This window comes from Capsicum annuum, chromosome 7, assembly GCF_002878395.1.
Source record: "Capsicum annuum cultivar UCD-10X-F1 chromosome 7, UCD10Xv1.1, whole genome shotgun sequence".
Lineage (NCBI taxonomy): Eukaryota > Viridiplantae > Streptophyta > Magnoliopsida > Solanales > Solanaceae > Capsicum > Capsicum annuum.
In genome coordinates, this window is record NC_061117.1 from 205609979 (window position 1) to 205622352 (window position 12374).

General features: G+C 35.8%; 1 non-coding gene across 1 annotated transcript; it reads left to right on the top strand.

Moving 5' to 3' along the window:
- The first annotated feature begins 1171 nt into the window (after nt 1–1171).
- LOC124886335 lies at nt 1172–1322 on the top strand. The gene has a single exon (XR_007043421.1). It is a non-coding gene; the product is annotated as a small nucleolar RNA snoR135 (small nucleolar RNA).
- The last annotated feature ends 11052 nt before the right edge of the window (nt 1323–12374 follow it).

The following is a 12374-nucleotide window of genomic DNA, read 5'->3' on the forward strand; positions in this document are numbered from 1 at the left end:
AACAAGTGAACAGTGCAACATCTACCATAGAAGTAGTAATCAATCACAAAATAGTACAATATTCAAAAAATAATAAATAACAACAATGATAGATACGTATGGCCAAACCCTAAGCTACCATAATGTGGATAGTTACAGAACACTCCGACCCAACTAATATTCTACTCTAATATGCATCCTCCACTTCCTCTCCCTAAGATAATGAATATGTGTCATATCTCATCTAATCACCTCTCCCTAATAATTTTTCGGCCTACCTCTACCCTTCATCGTATTTATTACATCCAACCTCTCACACCTCTCCACTGGAGTGTCTGCACCTTGCCTCACCACATGTACAAACCACCTCATTGTTTCCTCATCTCGTCCACCAAGAGGCCACTCTCACATTATCTCGAATATAAACGTAACTTATATTATGATACAAAAGATAAACGCATGCCACTTTTCTTTTTCTTTTTTTACAAAAGGCACGAGTTAGAGACAAGGGAAAAGAACATAAATAGCACTTCGTACGAAATTATTGACATGAAAATGATCATTGAATTTTAATTTTATTTTCTAGCCATTTATTGACAGCTTTATACAATAGTAATACAAATTTGATACATATATATGCATCTTATACACACACATATATATATTATACAATATTGATAAAAATTCTATGCACATCATAAAAGAAAATGCATGTTCTACATAACAATGATATAATTTTACTCATAATTCACGGTTCTATTATTTTTTTACAAATTGTATTAATATAGTGCATGAACTGTATTTGAATTATCTGAGCTAAAATAATTTTTATTTGAATCGACTGATTATGAATGTCCAATAACCTAAATATGTATCAATTATTTTGAAAAAGATTAGACATGTCCTTTTTCCTAAAAGATAGATCATAAAATAAGGTCATAAGTGCAAACGACCCATTTGAGTTCAATAGGTAAGCCCAATTACAAGGCTACTTTAGTAAGATCCAATTATGGTTGAAACCCTAATCCCTCCCCTCCTCTTTGCTATATAAACACTCTCTACCCTCTCCTTTACAATCCCATAGTACTAATCTTCGTCTAATTTGCTGAAAAATTTTCAATTTTCCAAACTTTATGTTAACAAATCTTTTGCTTTTTCTATTAATGAATTTTTAGATTTGATGAAAATAAAGAAGGCAGAGATTGTGTGTATCGGCTTTGTGCTATTACTAATGCACTTTGCTCGAAAGTGTTCTCTGCTAAATTAATATTTATTGAGGAAGATGGGCAGTTGTGTTTCGTCTATTTCGCTGGAAATTTTCAACAATCATTTTCCCCACATCTGATTTTTCATATAAATTCATTTGGTTTCTCTTAAATGTTCATTTTTTTTTTTTAATTTCACATTATTGGATGTGAAGATGTGGAGTGATGGTAAATAATTGAGTTAAGTATTTTGAGTAAATATGGCCATTGAGATGAAGAAAAAATCTGAAATTAAGAATTAAGGGGACATAGCAAACATGCTCTCTTAAATACATTGTTCTATGCTTTCAAAAAATTTTCTCAGCTATTTGTTTCTGGTCAATTAATAAGATATATTTGCTAACGATAATGGATTAGCAATTATCAACTAATAATTTGCTGATTTAATTTCGCTCTTATCAAATACAGTGATAGAAAATAGTAGTACTAAAGACATTAAACACTTGGCACTTGAGCAACAGAGATCAGAATAATCCGTAGGAGTTTGATCATTAAAATCACAACTCTTTGAAATATTTTGGAAATAGAGTTTAGAGATGTTATTTTGGAGTTAACATTTAAAATTTAAATATATTTTTTTAAAAAAATATAAAAAGTGAATTAATTTTTAAAGATCTAAAATTTTATGAAAATAGATTATATTATGAAAAAATAAAATTTAAAGTGTTTTTGAAAATGGAGAAAGTGAAATCAAAACTAGCGTCTAATCTGTCCTAAATAAGTTATGAGGCTTTGGGGTTAATAATATGTACTGTACTTTATATAAATAGGGATAAAAGTGAGGATTCTTCACTAATTAATGATTTATTTGATAAAACATTGAGTAGCCTCCAATCGTTAATTATTACTCTCTCTTTAAAATCTAAACATGTTTAGAATTATAAGATCAAAGGACATTTTGATACATTTGATAAACTTTAATTTACGATCACAAAATTTAAAATATATTTTATTTTATCCTTAAATTCAAATAGATTTGATTTTATAGTTCAATTCATTTTAATATTAACACTTTGTTTTAATCTTTTTTCCTCTGGACTCTAACCTATCATTACCTAACGTATTTGTTTGGAATCCAATGAGATGACAATATTTAAAACATAAGCATAAACATTAAATTTATGGGCTAAAGAAAACAAGCATAATTTTCTTATCATAGATAAGTAAAATAAAATTACATCACTTTACTTTTAAGCTAAAAGCAGTTATTTCTATCATTAAAATGTCATTTTGTAGATTAAAGTAACCCAAAATTATTAGCCAGAATATTTTGTTGATATCGAATACAAAGAAATAGATATAACAAATCACATTTTTTAGCCTCGAGTAATTAGCTTTGAAATAGATATAAGGGAAAATTAGAGTAATTAGCTTTGAAGTAATTGAAAGGCTAAGGTAATTTACATAATTAAATGCAATTGAAGTCATAGAAATGTGTCATATCATTTTGTTTATATTTCTCTTTTATATTATATATAAATTCTCAAAAACTTAACTATTTCACATACTCTCATACTCTTTTTGTGGTTGCTAACATGAAAAGTAGATACCAAAGAATACGATTAAAATTTGCAGGCATTTTATATATATAAAAAGAAAAATTCAATTGCTTAAGAAAATTAATCTTATAAAGAGGTAAAAACTACTTAATCTAACCTTCACTCATTGCATAAGAAACATCTATAACAATATATATATATTCTCGAAGAACTATTAATGGTGTATTAATCTTCTTCTTCTTCATCATTACCATTTGTAGCAAAATCTAGAGAGACTTAAAAAATAAAATAATAAAAGATTCTAAAAAACTAATGAAAGACAACAATATAAAAAAAATAATCCAATACAGAACATAAAAGAGTACCTTCACTTTCAGATTTTCGCACCTTTAAAGCATATGATCTAGACATGAAGCAAAGCCCAAAAAGAGAGAAATATATATATATAGATAAAATTAACTATAAAAATATATATATATATATAATTGAAGTTCATAATGAAATATCATATCACCTTATTTATTTTAGCTCTATATAGATCCAATTAATAATAAAATAGACCAAGCTAAAACATGAATAATGTTCACTTCAAATCTATATATATAGTACAAAAATAGAATATGCAAAGGCATAAAAAGTAATAAAAAATATATCATTCAAGAGTTAATACACATTAAAAACCATTAGCTACATATGATGAGGTAAAACAACGCTAATCAGTACTATTCAGGAGCAGAGCTACTTGTGCTCCAGGGGATTCATCCGAACTTTTTTGACGAAAAATTATATTATTTTTATATGGTTAAAAATATTTTTTATGTATATATAATAGATTTTGACCCCCCCCCCCCTCGACTAATTTGTTTATTTATTTTTGAACCCCTAAATAAATATCCAAATTCCGCCATTGAAATTGTATATAAAAGTATATGAAAAGCCATTGTAATTAGCATAATATGGGTTGACAAGAGAAAAAGGTCTTAAAGAACTGATTGTTCAAACATGGGTTTTAGCTCTGCATTTATTTTTATTTTGTGAGTGTTTTCAACATAATTTTATAGTGATAGAAATAAATTGCAACCATAATTAAAAATATGAAGAAACAAGAATTTTTTTTGATAAACGATGTGAGTACAAATCTGTTCCTCCTTTGATTCTTCCTTCTTGCTTTTCTCCATAATTCGAGGGTTGTCAGTAGCATATTTCTCGAATGTAGGAAGATTTGAATATGAATTTCTCCGTAATTCGAGGGTTGTTAGTGACGTATTTCTCGAATGTAGGAAGATTTGAATATGAATTTTCCGTAATTCGAGGGCCCTTAGTGACATATTTCTCGAACATAGGATTATTTGAATTTGATCTCCATGAAAGGAGGATTTGTCGATCTTCTTGATTTATTTGATTAATCAAGAAGTGAGTGCTTTGATCCCCTTTGAGATATTCAAGATTTATGAATATCTCATGAATTTGTGGGATCTTGGAGATCTTGATCTCTTTATGAATATCCCATAAATTTATTGGACTTTGGAGATGCCTCTTTAAATGGTTATTTAACTCTTTTATATAGGTGTAATTTATGGTTTAAGGTACAGTAGCCACCAACCTAGATTTAGGTTAAAGTAGCCTCAAGAACTCTAATAAAAATTGAACTCTTTTTGTATAGTCCACAAAATTTCAATGTCTCCAAATGCCTCTTCCCTTGCTTAAAGGCTTGTCCGAGTGTAGACTTGATGAAACTGAAAGACGAGTCTTGAAGTACCGCTTTCATCTTTACGATCCTACGACTACAGATTTGCATATTTAATTTATGAGAGAAGAGATGAACGACAGATTTGGTCCCACTGGGCGTGCTAGAATTTGTTTTTAATATAATTTTACAGTGATAGAAATAAATTGCAATCACAAATTTTAAGATTCTTTTAAAGATAAACACGTAAGAGGCCAGCTTAAGGTGCAAAGGGGCAAATCTTGTCCACTTTAAGATATGAAAATTTTGATACCCTTTTAAGGATAAACCCGTGAGAGGCCAACTTAAGGTGGAAAGGGACAAATATTTTCCAGCTTAAAACATGAAATTTTTGAGATCCTTTTAAGGATAAACTCGTGAGAGGCCAGCTTAAGGTACAAAGTGGTAAATTTTGTTCACCTTAAGGCATGAAAATTTTGAGGCCTTGATTTGAAGACTTGGAGATTTTGTCAACTTTCACTCCCAAATTTGACGTTTTGAACGGTTCAACTTCCAAATTTAGGGAGTTTTGAGACTTCATCTTATGTGAATGAATCTCATAGTTCATTGGAGTTTGTCCCCATGGAGCCGCCAATACTTGGAGTGAGTTCAAAATTTAATTAGAATATTTTTGTACTTGGTATCCATATGACGGATACTGCAGAAACATATTTCTTTTTTGACACTCATGCAACTGAACTCAAAATCAAAATTTCAAGCGCCTACGTACCTCAATAAAGAGGATCAAGTCACAATGTAGTTCTGGGCTGAGTGTTTTTTTTGTGTGTGTCCAAACTTTTTCTCAAGCCACCTCTTTCGAGATTTTCAACTTGGCGGACTTTTTTTTAAGCCGTACACAGTTTATACTCTTACGGGCCATGAGTGAACATGCAGTTTATACTCGTGCTTGAAGGAGTGTCATCTTCCTTCATGGATAGTACTTCTTCAAGAACCTGGCATTGATGGGGCCGATTTTTACTCCATCTGCATCGACAAGTTTGTAAGCACCATTTGAATATGCCTCTTATACAACATATGGTCCATCCCACTTTGGAGTAAATTTGCCCCCAGACTTACGAGAAGTAATAATAGGCCTTCTTATTGCGATGACTTGATCTCCCACTTGGAAGCACCTCAAAATTTGTTGGACAATAAAATTCTCGAGATCAAAAATAAATAATTTGAGACAAGAAAATACTGCAACAATCAATTTGTTGATTTCAATATGTGAGTGTTACAATCTTTATGAATCCTCTGATTCGCCTTTTCAAATATAAATTCAAGGGCTTAAAGTTTGATCTTAAATTTGAACTTGATTTGCGGATTTGAGGGACTTAATCCTGACTTGTGCTTGAATTCAAGGACTTTTGAGCTTGTTCTTGAATATTGCGGTCTTGATCTTGAATCTTGATGAACTTGATTTGAATGCTTGAACTTTTTAGAGAAATTGGGGCGTTTGATCCAAAAGCGTTCTCTTGCTTCTTGTTAGAGTTCTGGGGGGGTCCTTTTCTGAATTATGAGATCCCTATTTATAGTTGTGGAAAGGGAAGAGTCATGATGAAAATGAACTTCTTTTGACCAATCAGATTTGAGTGACGTGACGACTTTTATGGGCTTTGATTTCATGGGCATGCTGCATCATTTTAACATGTGGCATGATCCTATTAGATCCTTCCCTTGACTTGGCCTACCACGTTATTTGACACGTGGTTATTTGGACCTCTAGATGGACTAATTCAATAAATATTGAACCTTATTTATATCTATACATGCTTGGAGTTAAATAATTAATTCAATTATATTAATCTGTAATATTTATTTAGGATCAATATATTTTGAATTTAATGTAATCTGAATTTTATACGAATTTAAATTGAACAAAATTTCATTATCTACACAGTTCTCTACTTCAAGACTTATCTAGTATAAAATATTAATTTTTTGGAAGACTAGGCTTGAAGTAATGGAAAATGTCGCAGCACTTTAACTCCAAATAATGTACTTTGAGCAGAGATAGTACATGAGATCATTTTCTTTCTCTGAAGAATTTGATTGGTTAATGCCAAAGTTATTGTTTTTGCCTTTTTAACTCCTAATTGGTGTAGGACGCGAGACATTCTAATTTTAATTTACTGCCTCTTCTTTTCTATTGAATTCATATAATTCAACTTCCAGTTAATTTGCCACCGCCTTTTCTTGATGCCGCCTCTCCACGTCTATACCTAAGCCAATTAGATTTGGGAAGCACGCACTTAACTAGTTCTACTCAACTAGTTCTAGCCACCGCCTCATATTTTCCAATCCTATTTCCCTTAGGATGTAGTTGCCGCTTACCATCTCTATAAATACACACCATCAACAATTAAAATTCCATCATCTGCACTATCGTAAGTTGCGCCCGTTATTGTGGGAAAATTTTATCTTCAATAGATCGATCGTTGCATCATGGTTAAAGTATTATAGGTGAGTTATTTTCTTTAATTTGTTCATTATTGATTTGTTTTCTTTCCCCTTTCTTTTCTTTCTAGGGCTAAAACAAATAGTAATATGCAATAATTAGCCGATTTAAGGTGCGAGAGTTTAACTTCTTCTTTGTCACCTTAAGACTAAAAGACAACATTTGACCAGCTTAAGGTGCGAAAGTTTAACTTCGTCTCCGTTATCTTAAGATCGAAAGATTCTGCTTGAAGACGGAGAACACCGACTTAAGGTGTGAGAGTTTAACTTTGCTTTTGTCACTTTAAGACCGAAAGAGTTTGCTTGAAGAGGGTAGTTTTCTCTGAGTATGAGCCCTTTCACCAATGTATTTATGCGATGATCTTCTTTAAGTATGGGCTCTTTTACAGACACATTTATGCGATGGTCTTCTTTAAGTACGGACCCTTTTACTGATGCACTTATGCAATGGTATTCTTTAAGCATGGACCCTTTCACCAATGTACTTATGCAATGGTATTCATAAGTATGGGCCCTTTCACTGACGCATTTATTCAATAGTCTTCTCTAAGTATGGGCCCTTTTACCGATGTACGTATGCAATGGTATTCTTTAAGTATGGACTCTTTCACCGATGCACTTATACAATGATATTTTTTATGGGCTCTTTCACCGACACATTTATGCGATGATCTTCTATAAGTATGGGCCCTTTTACTGACGCATTTATGGGATGGTCTTCTCTAAGTATGACTCTTTTCACCGATGAACTTATGCAATGGTATTCTTTAAGTATGGGCCCTTTCCAATGGCCAGCTTAAGGTGCAAAGGGACAAATTTTGTCCACTTTAAGGCATGAAAATTTTGATACCCTTTTAAGAATAAACCCGTGAGAGGACAGCTTAAGGTATAAAGGGACAAATTTTGTCCACCTTAAGGCATAAAAACTTTTAAGGATAAACACGTAAGAGGCCAGCTTAAGGTGAAAAGGGGACAAATCTTGTCCACTTTAAGGCATGAAATTTTTGAGATCTTTTTAAGGATAAACCCATGAAAGGCTAGCTTAAGATGCATGGAATTTTTGAGATCCTTTTAAGGATAAACCCGTGAGAGGCCAGCTTAAGGTGCAAAGGGACAAATCTTTTCCACCTTAAAACATGGAATTTTTGAGATCCTTTTAACGATAAGCTCGTGAGAGGCCAGCTTAAGGTGCAAAGGAAAAAATTTTGTTTTTCTTAAGGCATGAAAATTTTGAGGCCTTGATTTGAAGACTTGGAGATTTTGTCAACTTTCACTCCCAAATTTGATGTTTTGAACGGTTCAACTTCCAAATTTAGGGGGTTTCGAGACTTCATCTTATGTGAATGAAACTCATAGTTCATTGGAGTTTGCCTCCATGGAGCCGCCAATACTTGGAGTGAGTCCAAAATTTAATTAGAATATTTTCGTACTTGATATCCATATGACGGATACTGCAGAAACATATTTTTTTTGAGACTCATGTAACTGAACTCAGAATCAAAATTCCAAGCGCCTACATACCTCAATAAAAAGGATCAAGTATGGGGTTTTTTGTGTGTCCTAACTTTTGCCTAGGCCTCCTCTTTTGAGATTTTCAACCTAGAGGATTTTTTTAAGCCGCATACAGTTTATACTCTTGCGGGCGAGTGAACATGCAGTTTATATTCGTGCCATAAGGAGTGTCCGATTTTCACTCCATCTGCATCGATAAGTTTGCAAGCACCATTTGAATATGCCTCTTGTACAACATATGATCCATCCCACTTTGGAGTAAATTTGCCCCCTGACTTATGAGAAGTAATAATAGGCTTTCTTATTACGAGGACTTGATCTCCCACTTGGAAGTACCTCAAGCAAATCTTTTTATTGAAAGAACGAGATAGCCGGGCTTGATAACATTCTAGATTTTGTTGAGCTTCCAACCTCTTCTCATCAAGAGCTTCTAACTCTGTAAGATGCAAGTTAGCATTTTCTTTATTGGTGAGCCCTTCGTGAATAGTCAGTCTTAAAGAAGGTATTAGACGCTTAAGTGGCAGGACTACTTCAACTCCCAAAGCAAGTGAATATGGGGTTGTTTGTGTTGGTGTACGGTAAATTATCCTATACGTCCATAAAGCTTCTTTCATTCTCTCATGCCAGTTTCGTTTAGATTTGGAATTGATCAATTTCAATTCCTCGATGTCGCACAATAAAGCCAAGAAACTTTCCGGAAGTTACTCCAAAGGAACACTTCAATGGATTCATCCTAAGTTGATATCTTCGAAGTAACTCGAATACCATTCTTAGGTCTTTTAAGTGATCGTCTCTCTTTCTTGACTTCACCACTAGATCATCCATGCAACATTCAATATTTTTATGGAGCAGGACATCAAAGATGTTCTACATAGCCCTTTAATAAGTAGTGCCAGCGTTCTTCAAACCAAAAGGCATTACCTTGTATCAATAAATACCTCTAGGCGTGCGAAATGCAGTGGGTTCTTCATCCTTTGGCACCATGCAGATTTGATTGTAGCCGGATGAACCATCCATGAAGGACATTGCCTCATAACTAGTGGTGGCATCAATCATTAACTCTGATATGGGGATCGAAAAATCATCATTAGGGTAGGCATTGTTGATATCTCGAAAGTCGATACAAACTCAAATGAAAAGAAAAAAGAATGAAAAAAAAGAGATTGCTCTTGTGACTCGAGATGAACCTTTATCGGTGGAGGAAAGAAATATCAATGGATTCCTATAGATCATCCAGGTAAAAGCAGATTCAATCGGACGATGAATTCTTACGTTGGCCATTCTTCTTTCGTACTGGAACAATACTTGAAATCCACGTGGGGTATTTGACTTCCTAAATAAAGCTAGCTTCAAGGAGCTTGTGAACTTCATTTTCAATCAATGGAACGAACTCTGGCCTAAAACGTCTTTGGGTTTTCTTAATAGGACGAGCGCCATTCTTGACCGCCAACTGATGGACTGCTAATTTTGGATCTAAGCCAAGCATTTCCTTATATCTCCAACCAAAGACATCCATATATTCTTTGAGTATGTCCATATAAGCGATTTCCCCCTCCATAGGTTAACACCTACCGATTTGGCCAGAATACTGCCCATTCATATCGTTTTGCCCATTTGACCACCCAAATGGCCCCGTCAATATCATCGGGCCATCCCTAGCTGATCCACATCCTGCAAAAAGCCGCCGATTGATTTTCAGATGAAAACACGCTCGGGTCTCTGGCATATACAGAAAACCATTGGCTAACACTCACTAATTTGGCCTGAAAATGGCCCGTTCATACCATTTCACCAGATTGACCATGCAAATGGACCTATCGATATTGTCGATCCATCCCTGGCCGATCGAAAGCTTGTCTGGGAGCCACGGTCAATTTTTAACATAAAAAATGCCCAGGTCTAAGGCACACACAAAAAAATGTAGTCTAATACCCACTGATTTTGCCCGAAAATAGCCCGTTCATGTTGCTTTGCTAGTTTAACCACTTAAATAGCCCCGTCGGCCCACCTTGGCTGATCCACAGCCTGCCTGGGAGCCCCCGATATATTTTTAGCGTAACACATACTGAGCCTTGGGCACATCCAGAAAACCATGGGCTAACACCCACCTGTTTGGAGTAAAAAATAGCTCATTCGCCACATTTTGTCTTTTTGACCACCCACCGTCGGTGCACCTCTAGTTGATCCATAGCTTGCTTGTGATCCCACCATCAATTTTAGACTCAAAACATGTCTAGTATTGGGTAAACCCAAAATACCATGGGCTAACACCCATCGATTTGGCTTGAAAATGGCCCGCACACGTTGTTTCGCCCGTTTGACCACCCAAACAGCCCGCCGATACCATTGGCCTACCCCTAGCTAATCGAATGCCTCTCTGAGAGCCCCCAATAAATTTTTGGCTCAAAAAACAAACCTAGTCCTCAGGAATAACCAGAAAACTGTGGGCTAAGACCAACCGATTTGGATAGAAGTTGGCCTATTTGTGCCGTTTCGCCTGTTTGATCACACAAATAGCCCCGCCGACAATGATGGTCCACCCTTAGCTGATCAATAGCCTACATAGAGATCGATTTTGATTCTAGGACTTTAATATGCCCAGGCCCTGGGTACACCCAGAAAATTGTGGGCTAACACCCAATAATTTAACCCGAAAATGGCCTATTCACTCCCTTTCGCCCATTTGACCACTCAAACAGCCCCGCTGAAACCTTTTGCCTGTTATCTTATTGATCCATAACCTATGTAGGTTCTATTGATTGATATTTGAGCCAAAATACGCTTGGCCCCGGGCACTTTCCTAAATCGTTTCGCCCGTTTGATCACCCAAACGACCCCACCGACATTGCTAGCCCACCCCTAGCCAATCTATAATATAACTGGGAGCCCCCGATTGATTTTTGTCCTAAAGCACACCTGGACTCGGGCACACCCAAAAAATTGTGGGCTAACACCCGTTTGTTTGGCTCGAAAATGGCCCGTTCGCATTTTTTCACCCGTTTGACCGCCCAAATGGCCTCATCGACACCGCCGACCCATCCTTGGCCGATCCATAACCTCCCTAAGATTCCTTGATCTATTTTCATCCCTAAGCACGCTTGGTCCCCAGGCACACCCAGAAAACCATGGGCTAACACCTATAGATTTGGCTTGAAAATGGGTTGTTTGCGCCGTTATGCCTGTTTGACCACCCAAACAACTCTAAAGACATCGTTGGCCCACCCATGTCGATCCACAGCCTGCCTGGGAATCCTAGTTTAATTTTTAGCCTAGAACACTCTTGGGCCCCATGCACAACTTAGAAACTGTGGTTTAAAACCCACTGATTTAACCCAAAAAAGGCCAATCCATGTTGTTTCACCCATTTGACCACCTAAACGGCCCCGCCAATACCACAGACCTACCGCTGGCTGATCCACACCTTTTTAGGAGCTCTTGGTCGCTTTTTGGCCAGAAACACACCTGGAGCCGGGGTACACCTAAAAAATATGGGTTAAACACACCGATTTGGCTTGAAAATGGCTCATTCGTGCTATTTCGTTTGTTTAAGCACCAAAATAACCTCGTCGATGCCGTCAACCCTCCCCTGGCCGATCCACACCCTCATTAAAAGTCCTTGATTGATATTTTACCCAAAACATGCCCTGGACCCATTTACTCCCTGAAAACCATAGGCTATCACCATCTATTTGGCTCAAAAATTGCCCCTTCGCACTATTTCACCCGTTTGACCACCCAAACGGCCCCACCAACATTGGATGCCCACCTTGGACTATCCACAATCTACTTGGAAGCCCCCGATCCATTTTTAGAAAAAAACACACCAGGGCTGCGAGCACACCCGTGGGCTAACACCCACCGATTTGGCCCAAAAATAATCTGTTTACGCTATTTCGCCTGTTTGACCACCTAAATATCCCCCTAGATATCGTCGTC